General features: G+C 46.4%; 1 protein-coding gene and 1 long non-coding RNA gene across 3 annotated transcripts in view; both read left to right on the plus strand.

Annotated features, from left to right (window-relative positions):
• Positions 1 to 27,809, plus strand: part of Rora (RAR-related orphan receptor A) — a 733,021-nt gene that overhangs the window by 275 nt on the left and 704,937 nt on the right.
• On the plus strand, positions 7 to 27,570 carry LOC134480199 (uncharacterized). The gene is made up of 2 exons (XR_010054427.1): positions 7 to 5,959; positions 6,046 to 27,570. It is a non-coding gene; the product is annotated as an uncharacterized LOC134480199 (long non-coding RNA).

The following is a 27,809-nucleotide window of genomic DNA, read 5'->3' on the forward strand; positions in this document are numbered from 1 at the left end:
GTAGGAGACGCAGCGACCAGGCTCCGGGCAGGGGGGCGGCGGGAGCGGTGCGCCGAGCCCGGAGGGGACCTGGCACCCCGGGGGAGCGCGCGCTCGGGGAGAGGGCGAGACGCGGGGTCCCCGGGACCGGTGCACGCGCGCGCGAGCCTGTGGTGGTGCCCTGAGCGAACGGCACCCCCGCCCCTCCCCCCGCGGCCCCCCACAAATGTTGCAAACTTTTGAAAGCCAGTGCTGGGCTTGCGGGAGAGGGCGATGGGGGACGGACCCGAGCGTTGACAGCTAGGCGACTCCAACCCCACCTCCCCCTTGATTGCATGTTTTATTTTCTGCAAAGACCAGCTATCCAAATTAAATACGATTTCCCCCACCAAAAAGAAACCGAGATGGGGGAGTGGGGGGAAAGAAACTTTTAAAGCGGTAGTGTCCTTTTAAGAAGGGGGAGGGGGTCTGTTTGTGGCTACTCGCTTCCTCAGTTACCTTTTCTGCTTTTGACAGTTTCTCTCATACCCACCCCCACCACCCCGCCGTAGGAATCGAGGCGTGTGTTCGAATCCTCCCTCTCCCGGAAAAGCTTGAGGGTTCGGGAGGAGCGGGAGACCTAGAAGTCTCGGGGAGGAAAGGGGGCGCTCCTGGGGCTAATAGGGGCGAAGCGGGCAGCTTTTCTACTGCAGCTCTCCGGGTCGGTTTGGAGGACAAGGCAGAGGGATCCGGGTCCCAGCGCGCGGGATGTTGTGGAGTTGCCTTGGGGGGCCGGGCAAAAGGGAGAAGCGCAACTTTGTAACCTGCTGCGGGTTCGGAGCCCGCAGCCCTAGAGGAGGCTGGCAGGGGGCGTGTGCGGCGCGCGGAGGGAGGGCGAGGTGGAGTGGGGCACTCCACGCGCGATCGGAGGGAGCGGCTGCGAGGCAAACAAGCCGAGAGAGAAAGCCGAGAAAAGCACCCAAACTTATTTCTGTGCTGGGAATCCTCCGCTCGCCGCGATGCCCAGCGTTTCTGCGGGAACCTGGGGTTGATCAGAGTTGAGTGCTGGTTGGCTAGGGCTAAGGAGGCAGCCCTTCTTGGGCCTTTGGTTCATTTCGTGTTGGTGTCTGGAGTGTATAAAAGAGGGGGCCTGGGGAGACAAGGGTGCTTGCTCCCCTCCGGGCGTTTTCCTAAAGTGGCCTGACCCGGGGAGGCGGGGTGGGGGGTGGGGGACTGACTCCTTTCTTAAAGGTGTCAGAAGCTGCTGTGGGATCCCCACCCCCTCCTTCGGGGGGTGGGGGATTATTTATTTGAATGCTCCTGGAGTTTGCACAGAGCAGGAGGAAGCTGCAGCTTTAATTACTGTTGTAAATAATGTATAAATCACGCCTGTCACTCCGAAGGAAGCGGGCTCCTGCGAGCCACCCGGGGACTTGGGACAGAGTAGATCTCTCCGGGCAGGTTCGGCGGCTAGGGGACCTGGGGGAAGGCGAAAGGGGGACCGAAAGCCCCTCCCTTCCTCTTGGATGTGCTAGTTGGAGGTAGGAACATGGCTGATCATGTGCTGGCTGTTTTACAGTATCTCCCCTCCCGCCCCACCTTAGCCACACCCCCTGTCCGAGAGCTTTCCCATTCACGGAATTCAAGTACAGTAAAAGCCATCAGGATGACATATGCTGGGGGTGGGGGGGTACCATTTAATTAAAGGCGATTTCCGAAGAGTGACTGCGTTGAGGTTCTGTTTGAACCAGAGAAATGGGGGCGACAAGGACCGGGACGAAAGGAAAGGGGGGGTGAAGACTTGGGGTGGGGGGCGGCCGCAACGGACCACCAGTTCTGCGACTTTGTGCACAGCTTTTGGCTGCAAAGAGTCTATTTAGAGCCCGAGATTTGGAATGCGAGCGGGTTATGTAACAGGGTTAATCAGAAATGCTGGAGAAAATCCCCTTCATGTGTTTGGAGGCTTTTTTTTTTTTTAAAGAAGGGGTGCACGGTGTCTAGTAGCGGCTCTCAGTTCTAGTTTGTGCCTTTTTTCTTTCTCTAGTCCCTCACCTCCCCTGCTTTATTAACATCTTCAGGTGTCATTTCTGCCAGGTGTGTTCTTGCATTAGATGGGGAGGGGGGGCGGTGTGCAGGCTGCAGAACCAACTACAAATCCGTAACTTGCAAATTATATAAAGCCAGGGAATTTGGTGCCCCTCCCCCCTCCCCGCCTCCTCAAAGCTCCAAGGAGCCAAAATAGAAGCAATGTGCATCTTCCAGGATGGCCCGCTGACCCATATCCCTCTACCCCCTAGAGCCCCCACTCGCATTCCTTGAAGAAACCCTGGCTGTTTCTCCAACGAGATTTAAGGGGAAGGGGGGAAGTAAGGCCCAGACACTCCACCTCCATCCTGCACGCAGGCACTGGGTTACATAACAGTCTGAGTGGAAAAAAAGGAAGGTCAGACATGGAGGCATCCTTTAGCCAACACAGCAGTAGTAATATCTTCCAGGAATTACTTGCAGTTTCAGACCTTGACCTCAGATGTAGTATCTACTTCTCAGGGTTGCCAATCTTGGTGAGAGAGAGAGAGAGAGAGAGAGAGAGAGAGAGAGAGAGAGAGAGAGAGAGAGAGAGAGGGAGAGAGGGAGGGAGGCAGAGAGAGAGAGAGAGAGAGAGAGAGAGAGAGAGAGAGAGAGAGAGAGAGAGAGAGAGAGCGCGAGCGCGCATCTGGGAGAAAGAGAGACTGTGTGAGTATGCTGGGTAGTTGAGAGTGCTGTGCAAATGGGAAATGTTTGGGTTTTTAGATGATGTAATGGAGTTGGCAGAATATGCAACTCGGCTCCTGGAGTGTAAGCATAAGAAAATTGGAGCTGGCATCCCATATTAATGTTGCATAAATTACAATATCAGAAAGAAATTAACCTACACACTAGGTGATTATGCCTCTTAAATACTTAAAACATAAAAACACAGGCTCAAAGCACAAAACAAACATCACCACCTCACAATTAGCCTGCTCCACCTCCTGGAAGGTGAGTGGAGGTCCTGGATGAATGGGAAGCTTCCTGACTTAGGAGGTGTTTTCCTAGGGGCTTTGAGGGCTTGTTTGCAGCCAGCAGATGCTTGGAGTCTATAGGGATTGAGGGTATAGTCTCGTGACATTGATGTGACCTCATGAGATCTTACCGGGGTGGATTTGAGGCTATTGCTACATTCCTACGTCCTAAGAATCTAAGTATGAAACGGATTAGAGGCCTTCAGTGCCTGGGCTTTCAAAATCAGATGTGTGGTTTTATAATCTGGAAGTTGATCTCCCTGCACTCTTACAACTCCAAGGGAATGGTGGCAGTCTTAATGAAACCCTTCAATTTTCTAGAAAGTATTAATGATGGCTGGGGTCATTCAGTCTCCCCCCCCCCGTCCCCCCCCCCTGTCTTTACAGCGCATGAAAGAGGCGCACGAAAATAAAAGACAGACAAGAACCAACATGGCGAGTAAAAATGAAATGGAAATAAAAAAAAAACACCGTGAATCTTTAATTTAACATGGCTTTCAGGGGCTATAGGGAGCTGTGAGCATTGTGAATAAGTGTTGTTAGGAACCCTTATCCAGAATCTCCATATTACATGAGCACCAGAAGCTCACATATTTTACGTCACCAAAGTTACCATCACAGGACATGCACCATGTACTGGGTTCCCAGTGCGGTGTGCAAGGCTTTTAGGGCAGGCCAACCTAAGAGAAAAAAATCGAAACCATAGGATGGGATTAGCACTGAGAAGCTGGGTAAGATTGAGGGATAGCCCCTGGAAGCTCAGCTGAGAGTGACTTAAAAAATCAATTAACAGGGCCTGCATGGCTCTGCAAACTGAGGAGAATGGGGAGGGGGTGCCAGAACTGCCACACTTTGGAAATGCTTCCCCCTCCCTTCCTCTCTCCAGTCCCTGCTGAGCCATGTTCTGGAAGGTTCTCTTATTTAGCGGTATGGCAACTTTTCTACAGATGAATTTTCAGATTACCTTCTTTAGGGAATGAATGATAGTTTCTCTGGCTGGGAGAAAAATCCTTTGCCAGAGGAATAGGATGATTTTTTTTTTTAAATAAAAGACTTTAATTTTCTGGTAAATTGCTCATAAAGCCATTTATAATTATACCCTTTTAAATGCAAAGGAATAATTTTAGAAAATGCATTTCATGATAGTTAGGATAACCTTTCTGTTGCCTCATCCTAATTTCTTGTAAAGAGTTGAATTATTAATCTAGAATTTGAGTCCTGAGTGGATAAAATACTTACAGCACACCCATTCTCTCTTTTCTAAATCACACTGGCATTCTGAGGAGCCCTGGTCTTTAGAACATGTCTGTCTGTGACACTGAAGCATGGCTGATGCCCGTATAGAAGCTGGGTTCTGACAGCACGTCTCCACTTGGCTGTTCAGGACACATAGATGTGTGCGCTGGGAGTGGGGCAGCACACCCCTGTGAAGCAAGACAGACTCCTGAAGTGGAATGGACAGGCACAAGGATATTAATGGTCAGAATCTCCCCTAAGGATGACAATGTTCCGAGGACTTGTGGAGACAGCTTAATCACTTTGGGGAAAAAACCAGAAAGTTATCTCCGTCTGAAGTTAACCCTTGATTTGGAAGTAAGAAAAGTCCATCCTCTGGTCCATGTCAGATAAAGCCACACATTATTCCCTCTAAAGTCCTCATTTTGCATTTGGGAACTTGTGTGACTTTGGGAATGCTCTCGGAGTTGGACGTTAGTGACAATTAGATTCACAGAACACGAACTCCATGTTTTGAAATGCTATTGTGTATACACATTGTTGTGTGTGGGCATTTGTGTACATGAATGTGTGAGCATGTGGGACCAGAGGTCAGTGTCGGGTGTCTTCCTCGATTGCTCTCCACTTTACTTTTTGAGACAAAGTCTTTCACTGGTCTTAGAGGTCAGTGATTCTGCTAGGCTGGTTGACCATTGAGCTCCAGGGATCCTCCTGTCTCAACCTCCCCAGTGTTGGGATTGTAAGTGTGTGCTCCCACACCTGACTTTTGAATATGGGTTCTGGGCACTTCACCAGCCGAGTCAGCTCTCAGTCCTCGTGTCCTGTGAAGTATTACAGCACGTGTTACTTTTTCAAAAAGTTCTCCTCTTTCCTCCTGTGCACCACCCCGCTCAGGCCTCTGTGTGTCTTCTTAGCTTCTGTGAGAACTTCTGAGTCTCAGGAGGCAAAATGCAAAGGCGCATTTTAGAGATGGGTACAGGCATGTGCATGTGTGCTCGTGTGTGCTCTATGTGTGTGCGTGTGTTTATGCCCTAATATGACATCATCTGCTCCTCTGCCCCTCACTCTCTATCTTCTATGAGATGATACAGGGACTTCTAAAGCCACTGTCTTCCACTCTTACGGAGAGAGAGAGATCCGTGACGCACCCATCCAGATGAGTTATCAATTCTCTTCTTAGAGTAAGGAGACTTTGAACTTGGAAGGACTTCAGCTACCAGAGCATGCACTAATCTAGAACATAGGCAATGTTTCCAAGTCCAAAGAGCTCCCTTGCTCTGGGTTTAGACTAGTGGTCCCGCTTTCCTTCTCATCCCTTCCCCTTCTCTTTCCTATATTTATTTTTGTGCCTAATTCTTCATGGGAAATGTTGTTTAGAACAAAGCTGTTAAAACTTTTCAACCATGTTTTAGGCTGTATATTAATAGAATTGAGTGATTTTTAGGTTGATGCTTTAAAAATAACCCAGATGATTGGTGTTCGTCTTGGCTGCTATATAATAAACCACAGTTTCACATTTTACTCTGAGGGTACCAAGGCACTGCCAATGAATTGATTGTTTTTCTGTCTGACATTAGATTAACACCATTATTATTATTATTATTATTATTATTATTATTATTATGTCTTTCCTTTTTGAGTAATTTTTTCTTTTGTTGCTATGTGGTTTCCTTCCTTAGCCTAGAGACTCAGAGAGAGAGAGAGAGAGCGCGCAAGCCGGAAAGGTAATTGAATCTTTCCTTGGAGTTTCAATGTCTCACAGTGCTGTGGGGTCACGGTTCTAAGCATGAATTCTGATTGTACATTACAGAACTGAGAATGGAGCTGGCGTTGCAGACCAGCGGAGGTCTGTCCTGATCCCACCTGGAAATGGTTTCTTTCATTCTTTTTTTCTTTCTGTGAAATCTTTAGCAGAACGATTTGCTTCCTTGTTTTCTATGTTGCAAGAAGCAAGTCGGAAATTCAATTAGTTGTTCTGGGTTACTGGAGGTTTTATTAATAAAAACATTGTCGACCAGATTCTAAAAGGCTTTCGTTTGTTTATCTACTTACTTGTCTGTTTATTTGAGGCAGGGTCTCACTGTGTAGCCTAGGTCTCAGAGTGATCCTCCTTCCTTAGCCTCAGAAGTGCTGAGATTACAGTTGTCTGCTAGATTCTTCTTACTTCTTTCTCTAGAGTACTGGTTCTTAACTTCCTAATGCTGTGACCCTTTCACACATTTCCTCATGTTGTGGTGACTCCCAACCATAACGTTATTTTGTTGCTACTCTATAACTATAATTTTGCTGCTGTTATGAATGTGAATGTGACTATGAATGTGAATATCTGATATGCCATCCCCAAATGGGTCACGACCCATAGGTTGAAAACTGCTGCCCTAGAATTATAGAAGATGCTAAATCCTCTTTAAGTATTCAGGGAGGCAATTCTGTTCACAAGTCCTGTAATGTGGCTTCGTCTCCTGTAAGGGGTGGAAACCACCACTAACTTGACCATTCCCTTGGGGACATTGGAAGCATCTCTGTAGTAGGAAATGCATGTACCTGGAAGGTTAGGAAGCTCCAGGATTCAAGCATGTAGTAAAGAATATTTAGAGGCCCCCAGAGGAAGTCCTTTCCAAGCTGTGGCCTTTGGGAAGCATCTCTGGACCTCAGAGCTGGCTCCCCCAGCAACATCATCACCCAGGCTAACACTTGACTTAATGTGAGTCATTGATTAGCTTCTGCAGCCTCTGATGTCCGTGCGTTTGGGTTCTTGGTGTTCTGATAGCCAATTATTATTTATTTTTTATCATTACTAGTTTACTGACTGTTTTTGGCAAAGGCATCAAGAGAACAGTTTTTAAAAACATCTTTATAAGAGAGGAAGAGGGTATGATAAAAATGAAGGTATCACGTTCACTGGGTCAGAAGACTGGGGTTTTCAGTCCCAGGTCTTCTATGCTTATGCTGAAAGGAATTACAGGGAACAATGCCCTGTTGAGGGGCAAATGATTACCCTCCTTTCATGATAATGGCTTTCATGACGTGATGCCATTATAAATTGTGTCACCATGTTACATGGGATGGGGCATTAATGATAACGATGGGTTTATCTACAAAACATGGGTCCGGATGGTTGGCTGCAGGGCCCTGTACTCATTCTCACAAATGCTGACAGGACAGGTTTTCCACACCCGCACAGGTGGAGGAGGACCTGGGATGACTCCGGCTGGAGTGAGACAGAAGCACGATGGTGCACAGACTACATTACCTCTCAGGTGGAGCCATCGTAGCTGTGTGATAGGGTGTTGGCGCTTGGGATACAAATTGTCTCAAACTGTTCTGAAGTAAGAAAAAAAGGTTCTACATGCAGCCAGCAACGGTCACAGTAGATAAAGTCCTCTGAGACACAGGGGAAGGGTACCACTTAGCGTAAAATCCTCAAGTCGGTGAAAGAGGTTAAAAATACCTAGCTTACTTTGGGGGAGGATTCGACTGAATACTGATGGAGTTTATGAAATATGAATACAGCGAGTCGCCGTACGTAAGTGGTAGGCGTGTGAGAAAGAAGAAGAAATAAAATTGTGTATAAATGACACTCCAAAACTTGATGGGATTGTAGCGTGACAGGAATGGTGGTGTGGGAGTCCGTGCCTCACAAGGGGACAGGCAAGCAGGCTGCAAAATCCACCTATCAAACTTGATGTGGGACTAAAAATTATAGAATGGAAAAACCAGTTGACTTGTCTTTATAGGCAGAGAACATCACCAAGGATAAACAGGGAGCATGAAAAGAATAGACATGAAATTTCCAGAAAAGGGGGTTTGGGGAAACCACACCAAAAAAAACCTAGAGGCCAATGTTTGAATTCAGAATGAGGTATTCCAACTCAGTGTTCAGAGCTCCAGGCTATCAGCTCTCGCAGTATTAGGTGTTGGGCTTATAGTCAAATGAAAGACGTGACTATGAACTTTCAATTGTGCAAAAGAAATCACCTTGATCTCCCCCAAGCACGCAAATCTATATACCAGGACTCAGCTGCATAGGATGTCATTTCCCTGCCTTGTTCTGATTAATTGACAGCCTATGCTATATGCTTCTTTCCTAAAGGTGACTTTATCATCTCTAGGCACCGACATGTCTTGCTGAAGTCAAGGAAGGAGAACCCACGAGCTAAAGTGTGTTTCCCTGGGTGAGGTATTGGGGGTGGGTGGGAAAAGAATGGTGAACTGGGGCAAGGGGCTCATGAACAAAGAGGACAAGATGCCATTTGGGGCTGGGAATTATGGGCTGTGGGTGAAGGTGGGGCTGGAGACTCTGTGTGTCAAAGAGGTGTCAGCAAGGACTCTGACATTTTAAATTACCTTTATCAAGGACACTGAAAACAAGGCACGGTGACACTTTGAGACGTTATGACGAACTTGTTGAGATTGCCAATCGACAAAGGCAGGTATGGGGATATTTAGAAAAACAGACGACTAGCGCTGCTCTGAAGGGCACAGAGATCAACTTTCTGGGGCGTTGAGGGAATCGGTGGGTGGACTTATTGACGCTTCCAATTAGTTTCTGAAGAACTGGACAAAGACAGAGAGGAAAGGCAGCCAGATGTGATCCTGAAATAACAGAAGCAGAGAGCCTCTCTCCTCCCGTAGGAACCATGGCAGTTCACGGACAGGAGTGAGCAAACGGGTGGAAAAGAGTGGATCTTGAACCACATAAGCTGGTCAGGCCTGAGACCTCTTAAATAAACCGCGTCTCTTTTCAGTTTTCAGTTGGGAAACCAGTGGATGATGAAAAGGCCGTGATGTAGTCTCTGCTCCACAGGGGCACTGGCATGCAATGGTGTTCTCCCTAAAAGTGCAGTGCAGGGCAGCTGAGAGGCTAGACTGCCCATAACTCTCAGTTGCCCAGGAAAATGAAGTATGGAGAAAGCTAAGCTAGATGAAATAATTTGACTCTTGTGATGGCACTTGGTGTGGGCTGGCTGGCGTGACAAGTGTGGAACTGCTAAGTTTTGTGACCTCACTCCGGTTTCTCTCTCCCACTTGGGGTAAGCACACATGGACAGAATGTGGGAACCTGAGGGCTGTGTGCAGAACCCAAATGCCTAACCCAGAGAGTATAACATTTCACAGTCAGAGATGACAGCCAGGGATTGGTGCCGTTCACTGAGATTCCCCAGGACCCCCAGAGTTACTTGGAAAATGGAAGCTATGCTAAAAGAACTTCTGGAACATTCTGAACTTTGCCTTTGGACCTGAGTGAGTGTGGGGCTGTACATGAGGCGTGGGTACACACTCATGTTGCCACTACCCCTTTTGTTGGGCAAAATGGGAGGTTGAGAAGGTGTCCTGAGACCTCTCTGGCCCAGCTCCACCCCACTCCAGTGAATTGGAGGCTCTTACAAACCTGTAATACGTCTGACATGACATCCCCAGGCAGCAGTGAGGGTGTGACCAGAGCCCGATCTTCTGCTCTCTCCTCTGGTACCCCTTTCTACTCATATGCAGGTCCTCAGAAGTCCCTGGGAAAAGAACACCAAGTCCCTACCCTCCAGGAAAGTTATCCTGAGGATATTTCAATGCATACACAAGGTCATCTAGCCCAGCGTGATTCAGTTAGGAATTAAAGTACATATTTATTGTTTACTACATTATGTTTTTATTTATAATAAAATGTACTTAATACAATTAAAGTAGACATTGAGTCTCATGTCCTGATTCCGTAGAAAGTCAAGCACCCGCCGTTGGGAACCTGCTGGAGCAATGATTCTTCCCAAGGAGGTCCTTCCTCAAGGCTGAGGTTCAGGCTGGGCTCTTGACAGAGGTATTTCCAAGACCAGTTCTGTGAATAGAATGCTGCAAGGCCACATAAACAAAACAAAAGCAAAAACAAAAACAAAAACAACCCCCAAATCAAACAAACACCCAAAACCCAAAAACCTCATCACAGTAGAAAACTCTTTTTGCTTGAAAATTATCTATGTGCTTATTAGTACTGCTCATACACACAGGCCCACTGGCCCATGGGCAGCCTTTCAGTGGCCATTTACCTAAAGACAGGTGACCGTCATTTGAAAGAGAGTGAGAGTGGAGTATAGTATATGGGAAGGGTTGAAGGGAAGAAAGGGAAGAGAGGAAGGATATTATAATCTCAAAGAAAAACCTTTAAAACTTTTTAGAGAGTGACTCTTTATCCTCAGGCAGCCATTAGCTACCAACAGACGCTCAGCTTGGGTTGGGGCCTTCACAGACCCTCCCGATCTGGCGCTGGAATTTTTAACTGGCTCGATCTTGCCTTGGTGTTGTGCAGGTAACCACAGCTGTTGGGAGTTCTTGAGTGCGTTAGACGTGTCATATCCAGAAGAGAGCATTCACAGCATCTACTCATTCTCCAGCCCGTTCTTCCTGCCCCATGTTCCTGAGCCTTGGGGGATGGGGGAGTGAAAGTCAGGGGTAGGGGGTGGGAGGGGGGCTGTGGGGTGTTCTTAACATGGAAGAAAGTCTATGGTTTATTCCAAATGAAAAGTAACACCATTCACTGCAGCCTACAGAGAATTGTATCTTTTTTGTTTTTGTAAAAAAGAAGTTACAGTGTATACATGAATGTGTATATGTATATATTAAATACAGTTATATCAATAAAGGAACTTGGACCCACATTAAATGAAATAATAAAGTGCTCAGGTGTAGGTGTTGGCATTATCTGCTTTTCTTTTTTCTTTACTGAGGTTCCTGAATTAGGAATGTACATTTTAAAAAAATTAATTAATTTATATCCCAAACATAATTGTATAATTTTTGTAGTGGAAAATAATAGTTTTTTTTCCTTCTAAAAAGATGGTGTGTTGTGAAACTGGGGGTGCATTGAAGACTCTAGTTCTGAACTCAAGAGTCTTACATAGCATTCCATGCTGTTTCAGAATCATTTGGGTTAATTCCTCTATGGAACAAGACAAGTTGAAGGTCATTTTCTAGAAAAGGGGCATCCAGCTTGATCTTAAGAGGGTTCAGGTTTGGGAATTCCTTAGCCTTTGAAATTCTTGTGGCTCAATGCCCAACGAACTATGCAAATTCTAAACCACTTCGAGAGTGTGTTTGCACTGCACACACACACACACACACACACACACACACACGTGCGCATGAATACACATGTACACCAGGTATGCATGAATACACATGTACACCAGGTATGCATGAATACACATGTACACCGGGTATGCATACACAAGCACATATGTACAGGTGCACACATACTCACACAAAAGCTTTTCACATAAAGTATTTGCACTCATCTGAGCTTCACTGTTATTTTTGTTTTCTTAAAATACACATCATGGCCCTGAGAATTAGCTTCATTACATTATTGAGGAGATGTTTCTTATAAATATCAAGAGGCCTGTCCTGGGTGGGGGGTAAGTAGAGACATTGTGGGGCCTTGGCATGGGATGGGAGGGGGAAGGTCTTCACAGCAACTCAAGTGGAGCTCCAGGAGCTGCTCATTATGATCTGGAGGAGGACAAATAATATAAATACTCATTATTATAGTCACACCATATCTTGATGCCATTTTTAGCATACACTTGTTATTAACCTATTACATGTATGAGTGCATCTGCCTTAGACTGGCTGAGAATACAAATTCTGGGATTCCCTCTTCTGTGTGGCGTAGAGCAGACATGTGAGAGCACATGGTTGCGTTCCTTTTATGTGTATGAATGTTCTGTTTGCATGTGTGTCTGTACGCCACATGTATACCCGGAATCCAGAATAACAAATCAAATCCAGTGGAACTGAAGTTACGGACAGCTGGGATCTACCACATAGGTGCAGGGAATTGACCCCTGGACCTCTACAAAAAGTGGTCAGTGCTCTTGACTACTGTTTCATTTCCCCACCCTCTGGTGTAGCATTTCTTTAACTCAACAGATATCTCCTAGGGCCTTTCTCTGGGCCAGTCACTGTGATCTAGGCAGCCAGCAAGGAAGCTGGATTCCTGCCTTGCTGAACTTTCCGTTCTGGTGGGAATGTCCCTCACTCTCACCTGACACTGGACACCTCAGAGGATTGTTCCTCCTGGTGTGTTTTGCCTGCTTGACTTCTATGGCTTGTATGTCTTTCTCTCTTCCCTCCTCCCACCCTTTCCCCTGTCCTGTCTCCTCTCTTCTTCTCAGACCTTCTGTAGATCCAGATAACATCCACCCTCTTAGCCCCACAGTTCCCAATAGCCCTGTTTTTCAGATACTGGTTGCATGGACCAAGGACTCCTTCAACCATTGTGTGACCACTTCTCCTAGTTCCTTAAAGACTCTCGTCATCTTCTCGCGTCATTTCCTTTTTTGTGAGCCTATTCTCCACATGACCAGGAACACAGTCTATATTCTTACCTTTACACAATGTCTTAGGTAAAGTAGATCCCTGTTGGGCAGATATTCATTCCCATGTCACTCCACAAAGTTCCCCCAGCTTAGTGCTTCTCAATGGCCTGTCCATCTTCAGTGTTCTTGGGCTTCAGTAAAGTTTGGAGCCAGTTGTATTAATTTGCTCCATGTCTGTCTCTATTGGATCCATTGTTTCCCTCCATCCCATCCTCAGGGTTAATCCAGACCCAATCACTTCAGAGCAAATTGCTCACGTTTAGAGACTGAGTACACATACCTGGTTTGTTGTGTGTCTGCCAGAAGTGAGTGACAGAGTGAGGTCTGTGCTGTGCTAACTGTGTGTCCTAAGTGAGTTCATTATGCTGAAAACTGCCGAGGGTGATGTTTCTCCCCTTGCTGCAATGACCACTCCTGGTGCTGCTTGCCAAGTGCCTCTCAGCAGACCTTGGAAACAGTGTGTGTGGCTCTGATGGTGGTAGTGACCATGGCTGACACAGTGCTGTAGGTTCCCTTGCATCTGTCTCCTTCTCCCACTCAGGTCTTGAACATTTCCTGCTTGGTTCTGTGAAGTGAGCATGACTCCTAGGGGCTTCAGTGAAGGTCCTGACATCTCCTCGTGGCCAGTTCTCTTCCTGGGACTGGATGTACTCCCTATCATTCAGCTGGGCCACCATGGGCTGGATCTGCAAAAAGGGCATGTGACTGGAGTTGAGTCCCTTCAGCTAATGTTAGGTTCCCTCATGTTACCTCTCAGACCTTCTGGGGGACCTTAAGCAAGTCCATGCCTACTTGTTTCCTCCCTGTAGCACCAGTCTTCCCATAGTCCCCACTGGCCTTTGCTCTGCTTCAGGCATGCAGGCTGGGATAGCTCCATTTTTCCTACTGGCCAAACTGATGCTTTCTCTTGCTTCATTTCTCACGGTTCCTCACCCTCCCTTCCCTTTTACTCATGGACTCCTCCCTGTCTGCAGCGGTTCCATTCAACTTGTTTTTCTGTAATATTCCACTCTGGTGACTGACTGCAGAGTCTTTAAATTGTAATATCATAATTTACGTGCTCTTTGCAAGCAATACTCTCAGAGACTCCCAACCTGTCTGCATTCCTGTTACAGTAGCACAACTGATAAGCAGGCAGCATGAGAAGTAGTGATGGGTACCACAGTGGTCCCGGGGAAACCCAGGAAAGTAACATTAGCAGGAGCAGAGGGCATGCCTCTGGATTATAGCATCTTTTCTTAGAGAATCAATTCCACTTGCCAAGGGTCTTTATTGATTTTGCTTGTACTTGGACCAGGATAGGTCAAAGTCACAAGCGGAAGAGACATGGCATGCTCGAGGAAGTGAGGGGTGAGCAGAACCCCATCTTTCTCCAGGATGCTTTGTGTTTGATACACTGCTTGGCTTTTACAGACTTTTAATTGGCACCGTGATTAGGTGGCTTTATTTCTTCATTCAAACACATTGGAAGCTGATCCTAATATTCAGTGGTAATGGAAATAGAGTAATGCTGTAATAACTGTTCCATTGTAAAGCAAATTACACCATTAACATCTCTTTTGTCTAATTTGTGTTGGTGATAGTATGGGACCACACACACACACACACACACACAGAGAGAGAGAGAGAGAGAGAGAGAGAGAGAGAGAGAGAGAGAGAGAGAGAATAGCTGGTATTTAAGAAATAAACTAAACTAGCAAAGAGAACTTCTATTCCTAAACTAGTCAGGAAAAGAATGGTTAATATATATATATATATATATATATATATATATATATGTATGTATATATACATACATACACATACATATATATACACACATATATGTATATTTACATATTTACATACATATACATTCAGGTAGATGTACACAAATGTATGTGTCAAGTACCTGTACACATGTTTATATGCAGATACATATAGGCACATGCACACATACATGCGTGTCAAGCAGATGGAGAATACAGTAGATTGTACTGGCATGAAAGACTTGGCTGTGCTGCCTTTAATGAACCCAAGCCCTAGCCGGCAGGCTGCAGCTTGGTTAAGCTAGTGATGGCACCAGCTTTCGTTCTTACTGTCACAACCTGAGGACTTCGATCCCGAGATTCTCAGGAAGGTTGGTCATTTTCCCCTTGCCATCTGCCCCACCCCCAAGGAAAGTGCCACAATTTGTGTGGCACAAAGATAGAAGCATATTTTCGTGCATTAAGTCATAGCTAATCCCTGAGGGCGGAAATAGGATCCAGGGAGGCAGAATTCAATGTGATTTCCCCATTGGGACATGTCAATTAAGAGCCTAAGTGAGTAGGTTCCTGTGACTGTGTCCCAGCCCCTGACTTTGCTGTGTGGGGTCTGTGTATTGGAATGAACCTGGTTCCAATACCTAGGCTGGTATCTCTAGGGAGGTCTTAAACCCTTTCCTGACTGGTTTCCTCTGGGTTGCTGTCTCCAGGGCTTCCATCTCTAAGTTCTTAGGAACCCAGAAGTTCTGGGACACTACAGCAAGGGGCACCGAGAAGTCTCTTACCTGCCCTTCACTCTTGGGGTTTCTTTGACAGCACTGTCAACTCTGCCCCCTGCTAATCTGGCACCCCAGAAAGACCTTATCCGGAGAACTGAGATTTTTATGCAGTTTAGAACACACTTAACTTTCATAGATAGAACGCCTGCTCTCATGACCAAATTATTTGAAGAAAATCTGCTTTATAAACAACTGCACGGTACCTGTATCTGAAATCGAGAATGTTGATTTTTAAACTCCTGGAGGATGTAAATCAGAAGGAAGGCAACATCGATGCCTGGCATCTGGATTAAGAATATAGTTAGTGGAGAAATTTATTGCAATCCTCCATGAGAAAATATCAATATCATCTTGTGCCTAATAAAATGTTATAATGAAAATTACCACGGAGCTTGACAACATCTCTTTATTAATTGGCCTTTTCCATGATTATTTTCTTAGTAGCGAATGCACTCTGCTTTCCTGGCTCATTAGTCATAATCCACGGCGAATTCACAGTTTGTTGCTCCGCTATGATTGTCTTCCCTTGGGCTCAGTCCCTCTAGAGCAGGGTTGTAGATTTTCTACGGTGTGTGGCCTCACAGCTCTGTACCATTTACTCCTGCACCCATGGAACACCCTCGGGGTGCCAAAGACAGGACTGCAGCTCACTGTGAGAAGGTCAGCTGACATAAACCTGGGATCAAGCAAAAGACAATATTCTTGGAAAGATTTGGCTTTTGTTTTTAGACCAGGATATAGTGTAGTCCAGGCTGGCCTCAGTTTTGCTACTTAGCTGAGCATGACTTAGAACTTCCGGTCCTCTTGCTACTACCTCTCAGTGTTGGGATCACAAGCCACACCCAGTTTATGCAGTGCTGGGCATTGAACCCAGGACTTCCTGTGTCACAGACAGACCTTGTACCAATTGAGCAACATCGCCATCCTGGAAACCAGCTATTTCAAAGTGGCGTCACGGGTTGTCCTTTTGATTCATCAAGTGTTTATTGATCCCTGACTCGGTGCCAAGTCCCAAGTTGGTTAATGAAGGAACGAAGGTGAACACTGGGGGAAGCAATGGGAGGGAAAGACACATTAACTCGTTTTTTAAAAAGTGCACAGAGAGGTCAAGGAACCCATTAACAAAAATGTAACAGTGTGGAGAGGAGAGAGAGAGAGAGAGAGACAGACCAGGAAGGGTTTGCTGATGTGGGTGATGTACCTGGGTTTGAGGGGAAATGGGGAGATTTTTCTAGGTAACGTGGAAAAGTATGGCAGGCTGAGGGGGTCACAGTGCTGATGGTTCATTCATGTCATGTGGATGAGGTATTGGTTAGACTTCAGGAGGAGGATGTTGGTGAGCAGCAGGAAGTAGGGGCGGAGAAAGTGGGCTGGGGCTGACTGAGGCCTGCTGGACTCTTTCCTCTATCATAAAACACTGAGTAGATGGAATGTGTTTGATTTCTTTCTGGTAAATTCCTGAGGCATAAGTCTGTGGAGGTGGAAAGTTGACAGTGCAGGCCCCAGCCTTATCAGATACCCACTGAGGCAATTCTGCAGGGCCAGGACTTAAAGGAGGCAGGAGGCAGGAGGCAGGATGCAGGAGGGTGGAATCTAAGGTCAGTTTCCCAAGTACAGGATGGGGGTAGGGTGAGGGGAGCAAGTGGATTCTGGAAGGAGGGGCTTTCGGGGCAGAGTTATAGGCTGGGACAGTTTCGTGGGTTGAGGATGCATATGGAGGATGATGTGTTCAATTTGGAGTGGGATAGGTTGGAGGTGCCAGAGAAACAGCTTGATGGGCAGCTGGAAGAATGGTTAACAGAGAACATAAAATGGTATGTTACATATGAGCTTAGGGAACACGAGAGAAAGACCTCAGGAAGGGCCTAGAACCTAGGTAAGCCAGGTTGTAGACAGAAAGCATAACTCTGGGCAGGACTGCCAAACAGCCATGGAAGACTAAATCTTTATGACTAAGCGGTCCAGGGACCAAATGCATGTGGCTGGCTGGGAAGTCGAAGGTTGTATGTGGTTACCAGAGGACATCAAAGGTATCTCTAACATACTGGAGACACGGCAGCTGGAGAGAGGGCTCAGCATATAAGAGGCTCACTGCACAAGCATGGGGAACTGAGTCCTAATCCCAGCAGCCACAAAATGCACATGACGGAGCAGCTGTCCATAATCCCCCAATTCTCTGGCCAGCCAGCTTAAATGAATCTCTGAACTCTAGGTTCAGTGAGAGAGATGGATTGAGGAGGACTTGTGACTTCAGCCCCTGGCCTCCATGCCCACATGCACATGCATAGCCTCCACACACACAACCAAAACTGGAGTTCCTCCATGCACTTGGAAACAGCAGGAATGTCTGTAATGCCAGAGTCAGGGTCAAGTTGCCTTTGAGTCTCTTCTGCTTCGATGGTGATCCCTTCCTGATTCCTAATTGATGAGTGAAGAATTGCTGCCTCCCCCCGACACTGCCTCCGACTTTCTACACAGCCCGGCATTGATTTATCCTGTCTCTAAAGGGAATCTGCCTTGCACTTGGCAGAGCCTCAAGGCTGGAGAAGTTGGATGAATAGCAGCTTTGCAGAGGTCTCTGCGCTGCCTGGGGAGAATGGCTGTGTGGGAGAGAAAGTTGAAAGGGGGAGCCCGAGAAAGGGTGTGAGACCTTCAAAGGATGCAGCTAGCCAGGGGACACACTCAATGGAAAATTTTCCTTTATGGTTAATCCAAAAAAAGAAAGGGAAACACAGAAGAGTGTGTTGGTCAGGGAGACAATATTGGGTGTAATTTTACTGAGGGCTCCATTGTTGTGTGGTTTGGACACCTACTGTTTTTTCGGGTCTGTCTGTCTCTGACTCTGTGTGTGTGTGTGTGTGTGTGTGTGTGTGTGTGTGTGTGTGTGTCCAAATGAAAACCCAGTTGTTGGTCCTAGCTCCTTTAAATATTGCTATCACTCTGGGCTAGGCTCGCCTCAGTGAGATCCAGGGTTTCACCTGTCCTCACTTCCCATGCTGTGATGCATGGCTCGTGCATACATAACAAGCATTTTACTAACTGAACCACCATCCCTGCCTCTGTTTTCCAGGGTCTTTTAGATGGGCAACAGCCTTTGGAAGTCTTGGCAGAAAGATGGTCCTCGTCCCAGTCCCAGGAGGGTCTAAGAAAGTGTTACGTAATTATCAGGGGGACCTGTGGAGTTCAAACCGGCCAGAGACTCATTGGCTGACCTCGCCTTAACTCTAGTTACTGCCAGGAGGGGTTAGCCTTGTGAAGAGCCATAGCCTTCTGGGACACACTATTGTTTTCAATGAGCTCTGAGAGAATGTCCTCCCATCCACGTCCACTCCTGTGTCACAGGAGTTACTTGTGTTATCTCTGCGCTATGAAATTAGAGGCCTTTGCCCACAGTGTGCTAAGTAGATTAAAGGAAAGCCTGTTTTGTATGGTGTAGGGGAAAACCAGGCAGATACCAGGGAAATAGCACTCGGGTGTTTGATCTGACAGTGGGGAGGCCTCGGGAAGCCGGTGTCTTCTTATATCTGAAAGCTGAGCTCTGGCTGGAGTTTTCTTCAAAGGGGTTTATATTTTATCTGTTGGCACTGTGGGGAGAGGGTCTGCCATGGGTGATGCGGGTGTCCTTCCTTCCTGTTGCTGTTTTCTCCTCTGCCTTTTTAACTTTGCAGAAAGCCTCCAGGTCATACACTAGACCCTGCTCAGGACATCACTGACCAAACAGTCCCCTTTTGTTAGGCCAACGGTCTATTTTTTTTCCCCCTCTTGAAAGGTGCCCTTCAGGACAGCAGAGCCTTTCTTTGGGCTGTTTATAATTGAGCCCTGAGGAAACCTAAACAGAATTCAGTCTCAACCCAAGCCAAGTGCTTCCTTCGCCTACTTAGACAAAGCTAACCCCACGCAGGATGAAATCTCACCAGCTGGTGACCGGAGAAGCACCTTGGGGAGCTCTCAGTGTGACTTTTCTCCCTGGCCACCATCCCACAAGTTACTGAAGGCTGAGGGCCAGGCCTCAGGGTGCTGAGAGGCTAGAAGAGAATCGTGGCTCTTGGTGAGGGAGGGTAGGCTGGGCTGTGTCTGTCAGCCTGAGGAGCTCTGAGGATTTCTGTTTGGGAGAGTCTCTCAGCACTGGAAGACGAGTTGCCTTATCACAGTGCAGTGTAAAAGAGACCTCTTATTTGTTGTTTAAACTTTTAATTAAGTTCAAATGTTTATTTGTCCTTTCAGAAAATGGTTTACTTACTACTTATTTATTGATACTAGCAGGGCCTCATTCTAGCTTAGGCTAGCCCAGGCTGACCTCAACTTTGTGGCAGTCCCCCTGCCTCAGCTTTCCAGTGTTGATTACAGGTGTGAATCACCACTCTCTGCTACCTCTCCTCCTCTTCCTCCTCTTCCTCTTTTCCTTTCTTCCCCTTCCGGCTTTCTTTAAGATGAAACTGTCTGTAGTTTTAGGCTACACAGCTTCACTTCCAGCATAGCTGTACCTGTCTGTTTTCTGCCAACACCTAGGTAAGCTGGGTTAGTTGAAGAAATTGGGATTTGATAACTTAGAGGTCGTGCAGTTTGAAGGTTATGCTACTTTATTCTGTAATAATGGGCATGGGGTTAAACTCTGTGATTTGAAGCAGAATCTTTTCCCACCCCCAAATGGTCTGATTTAGTGTGGAGATTAAATCTCGCTCCTTTCTGTTCCAAATTTTCTCCCCACACCAGATATGGACTAATGGGTCCTTTGGGGTGACTGAGGTGAAAGGCAGAAAGAAGCTGGGCTTTGCCAGAGAAAGAGAAACTGGCCAGAAACCATCTAATCCCTCCACCCATTGAGCCTCTCTAGCACGAGACTGCTGATATATTTAATATCTGAGCTTCTTCATGTGTGGGTCACTGAAGCCCCCCATCCTTTGTTAGTCCTGTGGTCTTCCCAAATTTCCAGAGAAAGCAATATTTGCTTCTTTGAGGCAATATTTGCTCCAAGATCATGGGATCAATCATCTGCCAGTCCTCTTGAACATTCAAATCCCCAGGAGAGGGGCAGTTTGAGGAGAGACATTGTTTAGAGGCTGAGGTACATTTTCAGAAGTTAGGGCCTGGTTCTACAACAGGGAAGTCGAGCTAAATATGCAGTTCTATTTTCATTTTTGCTCGGTGCTGAGGCGAAAGTGTCAGGAGATAGACCGTATGTGCATAAAAACGTCAGTGCGCAAGCGGCCCCTTGCAAGAAGCAGAACGAGGAATTCTGGGTAGTTCTACCCCTATTCCAGGCTAATGTGCCCAATTGCCTTCCTAAGGAAGGATCCTCGCGCAACCACTTAACCTGGTTAACTAGTAGATTATAGGAGAGCTGCAGACCACAAAGGAGGTCTGTGGTTTACTGTGTCAGTACAGCTGCTATAACAAAATGCCTCAGGCTGGTAGTTGAAGCAACATCTGTTTTCCAACTGTTCAGATTTTACGCTTCCTGGCTTGGAGGTGGCCACATCTTCTTTCAGCTGTCACGTGGTGGAGATGGGGGTGGAGCCACTGTACCTCTTACTATTTTTATTTTTGTTCTTTGTCTGTTCATATGTGTGCAGATACATGTACACATGTGCACAGACCAGAAGTCCTCCTCGGGTGTCATTCCTTATCAGCCATCCACCTTGATTTTTGAGACAGGGTCTCTCTCTCTCTCAAGCTCTTGAGTAATCCAGGCTGGATGCTCAGCAAGCCCCAGGGATCCACATGTCTCTGCCTCCCCAGCCCAGGGATGGCACGCGTTACACACAAAACCTGTTTTTTCAGTGGGCTTATAGGGGGTTTCTAGGACTCAAACTTCATGCTTGTGTGGCAATCACTTTACTAACTGGGCCATTGCCACCCCTAGCCCTCCCTCCCACTTCTAAGGGTAGTATCCTATTCTGATGGGCTCAAAGACATGGCTTTATCTAGTTCTATTTAAGTCTCAGGTACTCCATTCAGTACTGCCTACAGCTACAACATAGATGTTTGTGGGGGTCTAGACCTTTAGGGCATATCTTGACCATTTTCGAAGTGCACACACATAATTTCCAAAGTGTTGGCTCTTTCTTGTTTGTTTGTTCAAAAAGCAGAGTATTTTGCATTATGATCCTGTATCATTTGATATCTGTTAGTGAATTCCAAGGCAGTCGAAGTTATATTATCATTTGTTTTAAATTAGAGTTAGTGATTTATTTTTGATTTCTTTTCTGGTAATGTGGTGACGGGTTCCTTTATATTCTGCCTAATTGGGCTGCATTTTAATTTTGTGGCAAATGGAGAATCTATTTTACATTTCTTCTGGTAGACTGACAAGCCCGAGGCTGGGTCTGAAATAGGGAGTTTGCAGTAGGGACCGACTGAAGCTGTGAGCCTCTTAGAGTTGTCTATGCTTCTTAAAGTCCTGACCCATCCATCTTTTAGGGTCAGGTAGGAGACATATCAATGGAAGACTCTGCGAGGATAATAGATTAAAATCTCGAAGCACCAAGATAAGCTGTGAATAGCCAAACCATGGGATATTGAGAATAAGGTCTATTCCACAAACTTATACCTTTGATTCAGGCACATCTGCTTGTGTGTCACCAGTGCCTATGGTGTTGATGTAATGCAAAATAATAAAGGTTAAGCTTGCCCAGGACAAGCCCTGGGGACACCTGGATTCCCATCACAGCTTAGCTCTTCGTTGTAAGTGGCCCCAGTCAGTGTCTTTTCCCTAAGAGGCCCTACCTCTTCCACAGTAAGGAGATGTGCAGAGGTGTGACTTCCTGAGAGCTCTGATGTTCTGAGGCCCCATGACCAAGATCCCACTTACTTACAGAACCATAAAACATCGACACTTCCTTTTGATAATCGTTGAGACACAATTTGAAATTGCTCCCTCTTAAGAGTGGACTGACCCTGGACTCTGACCTCATAGGTAGCAATGCATATCCTAGTAAGAGCACCAGTGGAAGGGGAAGCCCTGGGTCCTGCTAAGACTGAACCCCCAGTGAACTAGACTGGTGGGGGGAGGGCGGCAATGGGGGGAGGGTTGGGAGGGGAACACCCATAAGGAAGGGGAGGAGGGGAGGGGGATGTTTGCCCGGATACCGGGAAAGGGAATAACACTTGAAATGTATATAAGAAATACTCAAGTTAATAAAAAAAAAATTTGAAACAAAAAAAAAAAGAAACAAAAAAAAAAGAATGTTAGCCCAGAGATCAAAAGTAATGTCTTCTGTCTTTTGCTTATTAGTCTTTGTCATTATGCTTTTAATTTCAAAAGATGTTTTAAGTGTGTATATTTGTTCTTGACTAGCATCAATACTTAAGTGTCAGTAAATCAAAATATAAAGCAAAAAAAAAAAAAAGAGTGGAGCCATAATGTTTTAGTAAATTTGCAGGATTTCACTTCTACCTCAGTGTACTTGGATGTTCATATCATGCCGAGATGGTACCTTGTTATGTCTCTTATTACCTCCCCACACCCCGCCCTGGCCTGTGACAGCTGTTAAATCGTCACTGTTTCTAGACATTTCAGTGAAATTGAATTATGTAAATTGTAGTCTTTGGATCTGGCTGATTTCACTGGCATGGTACTTTTAGGACTCTTATGTGACATAGGCTGTATCAGTATAGGTTGAATAACGTATGTTTTTAAAAAAGTCCCAAATCTAGGTTTTTCAAAATTTTAAATATTCATGTAGACTTTACTGGCTTTGCATTCCTCATCCACAAGTTTCAGATTTTCACGTTGGAGATGTTGACTTTCCTCTTTTAGTGAGTGGCCAATGATTTTCTGATCCCTCCATAACTGGCGGGCTCCTTTTTCTATGTGTTCTATTCTGAGGTTCACCCATTCTCATGATAGCCTTGTACACATCCACAAAGAACTCATAAGATGTCTTCTAGATAGTGCCAAGGTCTTTACTCTATGGCCTGCTCTTTCAGGAAGGACTAGAAATTTGCGTTTTTAACTATTTAAGACCTTTCAAGGGCATAGGCTGGAGTGTGGCTAGGCAGCTATGCTCGTGTTGGTGTGTTTGCAATCAGGTTCCTCTGTAAAGTTCAGGAAGGTTGAACCTAATAGGTACCATGGATGTGCACACATATGAATATGGGTGCATATGTGTATTTATTTGTTTGTTTGAGTAAGATTTCATGTAGCCCAGGCTGGTCTTCAACTCACTGTAGAGCTGATGAAGTCCCGAAACTTCTGATTTCCCTAGCTCTAACTCCTGGGTGCTGGGATTACAGATGTGCACTGCTGTGCCCATTTATGTGCTTCTGTTCATGCTAGACAAGCAGTGTACAAACTGTGCTACATCTCTGGCTCTGGTGGTATATACTGTATACATACATTATGCATGTATGTACAATACATAAGTACTATTTGTACAACACACACACACACGCACACACACTCACACACACACTCACACACTTCTCAGCCGTATAAGAGGATCTACCCCATGGAAAGCAGGCACCAGCTACAGTCTTATTGAGCATGGTAATTGTAGACGATATCAGTACTATCCTTGGGATTTAGAAGTTTGACTGTTAGTACACCTTGTTCTGTCTCCTGGGAAAGCTGATTCTCAACTTCATCCATGTGGGGGTATTGACGAGAGATGGCCAAACCCAGACATTCGACAAGTAAGCATGAATACTTCCCCGTGACTCTACTGAGGCACTGGGACACTGGACAGAGGTGCCCGCGTGCTGCCAGACTGCCCGGAGGACCAGCTGTGATTGCACCTGGTTTTCCTCTCCCAAAGTTTGAAAGAGGGAACTTTTTCTTCTCTCTGTCAGGAAGGAACTTATTAGAAAATGAGATGTGCTGGGGGCGGGGGGAGCACTGTTTGCTGTGAGAGGAGGAGGGAGAAGCTTGGTGTCCTCTCTCTCAGTTGTGAGCATATCATCACAGCACAGCAGTGAGAGGAGGAAGAGAAAGAGGAGGAGGAGGAGGAGGAGGAAGAGGGTGTGTAGGAGCCTGTGTCTGAGTGGGGAGAACCGAGGATGGCTACCTTGAATTGATACCGTGTTTTCCAGGCTTGCTTGCACGGCTTCTGCTTTATAATATTAGTGACTGTGGTAGCATCCACAGCCCCTCTTGACACTGTTGCTGGAGGTCCTACACACACACACACACACACACACACACACACACAAGACCTTTATTCTGTTTAGCACATGTTTATAATCCCATGTCTTCACTCCTATGCCCTGTGGGCACTGAAAAAGGAGCTAAGGTCCCACAGATGAACTAACATGCTGTTCATGTCCTGTGTGTGTTTAGAAAAGCAATTATTCTTTACTTGAGTGTGTGACCTGAGATCTGATAGGGTCCCGTCCTTATGATGGCCCACTTACTCCTCCTTGACTTTATTGCGGGAACTTGGAACTCTCAGTGCAGCCCTTCCAGCTCTATCTGTGTTCCTAGGAAGCAGAGCTGCAACCTCTCTATTGCGGGTAAGACTGAGGGGGACCTGGTGAGCTGCTTAGTCTGAATTGAGACCATTGCTCCCAGGCATGGGACAGGGTTCTTACTGTACCATCTACTTCTGTCGGGAGTCCCAAATGTTTCTACACCATAGCTCCAGCCTCCCAGGTTCCTTGGCGCCTCTGTTTATTTCTTTCTTCACTTTTAGAGGCAGAAGGCAGCCGGCTGAGGGAGCCGCTCCCTGGAGCTGTGGTGTGCAGCGGAGTCACCTGAAGATTGTCTCACTACTTTCTCTTTCCCCAGGCTGTTCCTGTGGCAGCTTCTCCATCTTTCTAGAGGCTGACTTCCCCTTCATTTCCTAGCTCTCCTGTTGTCCTTCCCTGGCCTGAGAAGCCTCGTGCCAGAGGGCTGCTTGAGACTTAACTCTCTTCCTCGTTGCCTTGGCAGACTTCCGGCCACCTAGATAAAGCATGACTCTGGCCTTGAAGCAGAGATCCTTGGATACCTTCTAACAAGTCACTTGAGTAGAACGTTGAGAACAACCTGTGATTGTGGCTTTGCGGACGCCTGCATGGTGGGCTCTGAATATTAAAACTATGAACACAGGGGCTGCATCTCCAGAACTGCCCCAGCAGCTAGCCCAGTGCCAGGCAGCCCCACCAGGAGCTGTTAACAGAGAAGTTGCTGAACTTGGCCTTGGCGGAGGCCTGGCTTTATTCAGCCAGACTCTCTGAGCTTGCTGCCCCTTTCTGGAAGGGCAGGATGACTAGCAAACACCCATCCCTGGTGAGGCACAGTGGTATTCTGGGGACAGGATTTGGCTCAGTGGAGGCTGAACACCACCAGAGCAGTAACAGTGCTGACTGGCACACTAAAGCTTTTAGATTGAAAAGCCGGGACAGAATGTTCAGCTGGAGCCGGGGGACTTTTCTATTCCTACTTCAGCTCTGCTGCTAAGCCTTGGGACTGATTGGAAAAATGCTCACTGCGGGATTTGGCTAGCCAGGATTTTATGGGTATTTTTCTTAGATTTACTCAGGCGTAGTCAGTCACTCTTGCTGTCCCTCTCAGTGTGTGAAGGGCTGCAGGCTGTTCATCTTTCCTCACTGAGGAACTCTGTGGTATCTCAGAGAACACTGCCCTCCTCACTGACATACTGATGTGGATGCCCTTGCCAAAGTGCTCTTGGCAAAACAAAAGCAGATCTTGTGGATCACCTCTTTGCTTAAAGCACTGGGGTTGGGGCTGGGGCCGGGGCTAGGGCTGGGGCTGAACTGGTAGAGCACTTGGCTAGTGTACAGGAGGAGTCCTTGGGTTTGAGTGACAGTACAACATAAACCAAGACTGGTGACATAAGCCTGTAGTCCCAGTACTCTGAGAGTGGAGGCAGGAGGATCAGAAATTCAAAACCAGCCATCTTCAGCTACATAGTAAGTTTGAGGCTATCCTGGAATATGCAAGATCCTCTCCCTTTCCTCTCTCTCTCTCTCTCTCTCTCTCTCTCTCTCTCTCTCTCTCCCTCCCTCCCTCCCTCCCTCCCTCCCTCCCTCCCTCCCCCTCTGTGTGTGTGTATGTGCGTATGTGTATCTGTCTCTCTGTATCTCTGTATCTCTCTGTCTTTCTGTCTCTCTGTCTATCTTTCTCTGCCTCTGTCTCTCTGTCTCTGTCTCTATCGCTCTCTGTGTGTATGCACGTATGTGTCTGTTTCTCTGTCTCTGTCTGTCTGTCTTTCTTTCTCTCTCTCTCTCTCTCTCTCTCACACACACACACACACACACAGAGAGAGAGAGTCACACAGTCACACAGTCACACATACATATGTAATCCCATCTAATCCAGGCTCTTCACCACGGCCTGTCTCACCGGCTCTCCCCATTGGCCACATTATATTCTGCACCTCACACACACCATGCCTCCCCATCTCCCATGCCTTACCAGACCTTCTTGCCATCCCGATCTTAATAAGCATTTATGCTCTTCTCCCTGAGTCCCAGGGACTTTGAGTACTGAGGAGCCAACAGCACAGTGAAAACCAGGCCTTTGCATGCCAGGGTTCGTGTTCCTAGGTAGCTTGTAACCCTCTGTCTGTTGACCTCAGCTGGAACCTGCTTCTCTCAGGGCACTTCCCACCTGGGTCAGATATAATCTCCTTGTTCTTCAATTCACCAGTAACTTGCCTGAATCGGCTGTCAAACTGGAAGCAGAGAAATTTCTACCTGGCACACAGTAGGTGCTCAATACAAACCCGTGGAAGAAAAGAATAAAGGCTACTTTTAACACTAAAGGGCACTATGGACCAAAAAATGTCTTCTTTAAGCAATCATCTTGAACAACATTTGCTCCCCTTTGTGAAGAGCTTTGCAGTGGCCCTTGCCCAGCAGGCGGCACCCGCTGTTGTGGTGACAAGTTTGCTGTCAGTTCCATTGTCCATCCTTCTAGGGGAATTTGTCTTCCTGCCTGCTTTTATGATTGCATTTTTCACTGGTGTTCTGCAGGGTCACCATCTTATGTTTAGGATGAGTTGATGTGCTCCATTCAGGATTAATGGATTTGATATGCTTATCCACTCTGATAACTCCCACTCTCCTCTTAATCTGGAACATTCTTAGATGGAGCCTCCTTCTCTTTTTCTGAAACTCCAATTGGCCATGTAAATAATCTTATCTAACTCCTCTTCATTTACACACACACACACACACACACACACACACACACACACACACACACACACTGAAGGGGCAGTGCTTTCACATATGAGTGACTGATATGGGTACCAGTCTGCACCAAGACAGAGGACTTGAGTGGAGGGTGCTGTTTGGTGGCAGAGGACCTGGCTAGTCTACAGAAAGCCAGGAGCAATCCTGGCACTGAAAAAGAAGAAGGAAAGAAGGAAAGAAAGAAAGAAAGAAAGAAAGAAAGAAAGAAAGAAAGAAAGAAAGAAAGAAAGAAAAGAAAGGAAGGAAGGAAGGAAGAAAGGAAGGAAGGAAGAAAGGAAGGAAGAAAGAAAGAAAAAAAGAAAGAAAGAAACTCTTGGTGACAAGCCACAGACATGGAGAGTGTGACAAATGAAGTCTTGTGTGTCATGTCTTAACTAGCTGTAAATCGGTGTTTGGTTTTCTTTGCAGTCCTGAGGATCGAACCCAGAACCTTGTACATGTTAGGTAAATACCACAGCACCGAGCTATAGCTCCACGCTCTATATTCATTTTCACTAGATTTATTTTTCAAACATCTGTCTTACTATTTTGTCATTTCACTATGTTTTC

This window comes from Rattus norvegicus, chromosome 8 (assembly GCF_036323735.1).
Source record: "Rattus norvegicus strain BN/NHsdMcwi chromosome 8, GRCr8, whole genome shotgun sequence".
Taxonomy (NCBI): Eukaryota; Metazoa; Chordata; class Mammalia; order Rodentia; family Muridae; genus Rattus; species Rattus norvegicus.